Below are 3,749 nucleotides of genomic sequence, written 5' to 3'. Positions count from 1 at the left end.
GAGCACAGACGTGACCCCGTTTACGTTAGCAGGTCACTGCACTTACAACCCGTAAAACTTCCCTGTCACCACGGGCGGCTCAGCCAACTGACGTTCACCCTGACATCAGAGTTGGGGTCTGACTTCTCTCTCCCTCGTTTGCTGTGTTACAGATGCTCCGAGAGCGTCTGGAAGGGCCTTGGAGCCTGTCTTGGAAGCTTTCGTTTTATTTTGTTTTATTTCATTTTTTTATAAAGCCAATTCCTTTTACTGCCGTTTTGCCAGAGTGACGTCAAGTCTGAAATGGCAAATTCTTACTCGAGTAGCGGTGTGTTTGTTTCTGTATTAGAGAGAGAGAGCGGACCGTCCTGTTGTGTCTGCCCCGCGTCCACATGCCCCCGCGGCGGCTGCAGCTTGGCGGGCTTCGGGGACGACCGGTCGGAAGCTCTGTCGACGACAGTGTGCTGCCCAGGCTGGATTCACGGGAACGTCTATGACGAGAGCAGGAGCCGCCGTGTTTCTCAGCCGCGTCCCCGGGCACGTAGCACGTGGGGAACACAAGTCACGTATTTGCTCTCAGGACCTAGAACTCACGGGAGTCGTGTCACAGGAGGGCCGCTCGGTCGCATGCTCCCGTCCCTCCTCAGGCAGGGATGGAGGCCCCTGCGCACCCACGGGACCACCTGGTGCTGCTGCAGCTTTTGGTGACTTAGGGGGAAAAGCTCCTTCAGGTGGAAACCTTTACTGCTGGTGACCAAGTTCTCATTTCAGTGTTGCTTTTTACGAGGATTCTGTCCTAACTTCAATATACCTGCCTAGTTTTTTCTGGCCGGTCCAGGCCGACGTTAAGTCCACGTTCAAAGCTGGCGTGGTTCCTCCCCGTCCAGAGATGTGAGGTCCCCGGGCTGGTTAGGACAGTTAGGATGGCAGCGTTCACAGCAGCTGATACTTACTGCTTTGCTATGAATTTGACAGAGTCAAGCTGGGATGGAAAATGCAGTGGCCGGGGAGGGATGAGGGTTACTTTTTTCCGTAGTAAATGTTTCGTGTGTCCATTGCATGGGTGTTTTTCGTAGTTATGGTGCTGTGTGGTCACACCTTCGCATCAGATGTCCTGGCTTGTGCTGGGGGTGGTTTTCAAAAGGCCTCGAAGCTCCTGGGCTCAGCCAGGCTCCGAGCAGCAGGTGGGAGCCTGTTTTCCTGCATCCCCGTGGCTGCCCTGGGACAGCGGCCCCGCCGAGCAACACACCTGCCACTTCCCTCGCTTGCCTGCCTGGCCCTCCCTGAGTTTCTGACCCTGATAGAAGATAGAACCAACATTAAATATGATCCCTGTTACTATGGAGTTTGGATCTTATCAAGATCCTGAAAACTAACACCTCGGAGGGTTTTTTATCCTCCTCTAATTATTCATGCGTCCACAGCATGAATCCCTGGAATCTTACCTGCGTGCTCCTGGTCCTGACTGGCTGGAGCAGCACACCGGGCCCTTCGCCTTGGTTCAGCTGGGCTAGGGGGTCATGCACAGGGAGCCAGACCCCCGGGTTTTACCCTGGACCCACCCCGTCTGGCAAAGCTACTTTGTCTTGCTGGGGCTTTCTATTCCTTCATCTGTCTGCTTGGGTAACGGGGTCGCCACCTCCTTGAATTAATCAGCCATCAAATTCCATGGCTCCACGTAGGTGCTGAACATATCCTTTAAAAATATCGAGGTATAAGAAATGTTTTCAGGAAGATTGGTAAATTGCTCCCTGTTTCCTATTAAACTGCTACCCTGGGGCTCCTGGGTGGCTCAGTCGGTGAAGCATCTGCCTTCAGCTCAGGTTGTGACCCCGGGGTCCTGGGATCGAGCCCCATGTTGGGGGGGGGGGTCCCTGCTCAGCGGGGAGCCTGCTTCTCCCTCTGCTTCTCCCCTCGCCCGTTCATGCACTTGTGTGTTCTCTCTAATACATAAATAAAATCAAAAAAATTTAAAAAAGCTAAGCATAGACGCTAAGTGTGCGGAAAACGTGTTGTCTTTCCTGTGACTGTTTCTGGCTTCGTAAATCCCGGCAGAAGCAGTGGGGTTTTTCTCTTGCTGCTGTCAAGCTGGAGGCCAGGCTCGAGGTCAGGGGCTGTGACCCGAAGGCCGTGAGGGCTTGGCATGGTCTTCGCGGGAGCGAGCCGCTCCATCCGTCACAAACTGCTCTGCCCTCGAGTTAGCAAACTGCCCGAGAGGCCAGGGCTTGAGTCTCCAGCGGGGGTTCAGAACGCTTGCAATAAAAACTCCCTGATGTCGTTAGGTGAGGGGAAGGGAAAGCCCCCGATGGGGTCCGGGGGTGTGACGGCCGCAGAGCATCCTGGGGCGTCCCTGAGCAGCTAGTCCCACCTCACTCCCTGCCCACCAGCTGTTGTCACTCGACAGCGACCCTCACACCCACTTATGCTCAGCTGGCAGAGTCTATGGAATGATTTGATTCAGGATCATAAAGTTCAAAACCTCAGAAACAAAAAGTATTTACGAATGCTCCCGGTGTCACCCGATTTGCACGCTGGGAGGAAGCTGATGGGTGTGTTCATCCAGGACGGAACGTGACTTCTTGCCCAGAGCCCCGTCCCCAGAGGCTGAGCTCTTGGGATGTCACGGTGTTCGTCCACGTGAGGGTTCCCGCTGCACCCGACTCGGCTCCCCTTGCAGCCAATCTCCCAGGCTCGGAGCGGAGGGGCGGGGTCCTAGCAGGGGAATGGCCAGGGGCGCAGGGCCCTCCTCACTGGCGGGAGCCGCGTGTGTGCAGACGGAGAAACCCGCCTTGAAAGTCTCTTCAGACGTGGGAGCAGCGTCCCCAGACCTGGGTGTGAGCCCGTCTTCACCATTGACTCCTGCCGTCTTCCTAGATCACGGCCCACCTCTGGGCTGCGCGGGGTGTGGGCGCAGACCGCTCCCTGTTGCCTCCTGTTTCTAGAGAACTGGGATATAAAACCCCGTTCTTCGTGACGGCCATTTCTGATTTTTCGTGACTTACCACGTCTGTTACAACAAACCCCAGGTATATTTAAAAACATCAGCTGTTACATAAATCGTAGGGAGATTTTACTTTATGTTCTTGGGAACTTCACCAGCACCTGTTACCGTTTTGGAGAGTCACACTGACGGTAGTAACATACGGAAGGCAGGCGTGTCCATGCGTGGTTGTGCTGGAGTCTGGGGGTATCCGTGCATTCCTGGGATGCCCCACCACGGGCTTCAGTGCTGGCTGACGTGCAGGTGTGGGTCCTCCCATCTTCCTTTAGAAACAGCTTCGTGGCGGCATGGTCCTCGTGGACTGCATAGCGAGGGGGACATTAGGATGTGTTTGTCAGCAGAAGGGAGCCGGGGTCTGACTCTCCCACCACCAGCAGACCCCAGACGGGTCGCCTGGAGCAGCTCATTGACTCGGCTGTTGGCCGATAACCCACCACAGGGACAGGCATGGGCCGCGCCCCCTGAAGACGCCCCTGGAAGCCGTGTGACACCTTGGCCCCCCCAGGCCGTGTGACTTCAGTGTCTTTAACTGTGGCGAGCTCCGTGTTCTCCTTGACATCCGTGTCCATCTGTTTGGTGGTGGGGGCAGACACAGGACGGAATATGAAAAGTGTATGTTCGCATCAGAAGGCCGGCTGGTGTGACCGATGCTTTGCTTCCCAGGAGCATTTTTCATTCGGTGTCTTTACCACCTGCTGTTGGTCCTGGAAGAGCAGTAATTCGGTCCCACCTTCCTTAGACAGGCCAACCTGCATCATCAGGGTCAACG

This window comes from Neomonachus schauinslandi, chromosome 3 (genome assembly GCF_002201575.2).
Source record: "Neomonachus schauinslandi chromosome 3, ASM220157v2, whole genome shotgun sequence".
Classification (NCBI taxonomy): Eukaryota; Metazoa; Chordata; class Mammalia; order Carnivora; family Phocidae; genus Neomonachus; species Neomonachus schauinslandi.
This window is presented reverse-complemented; position numbering follows the sequence as displayed.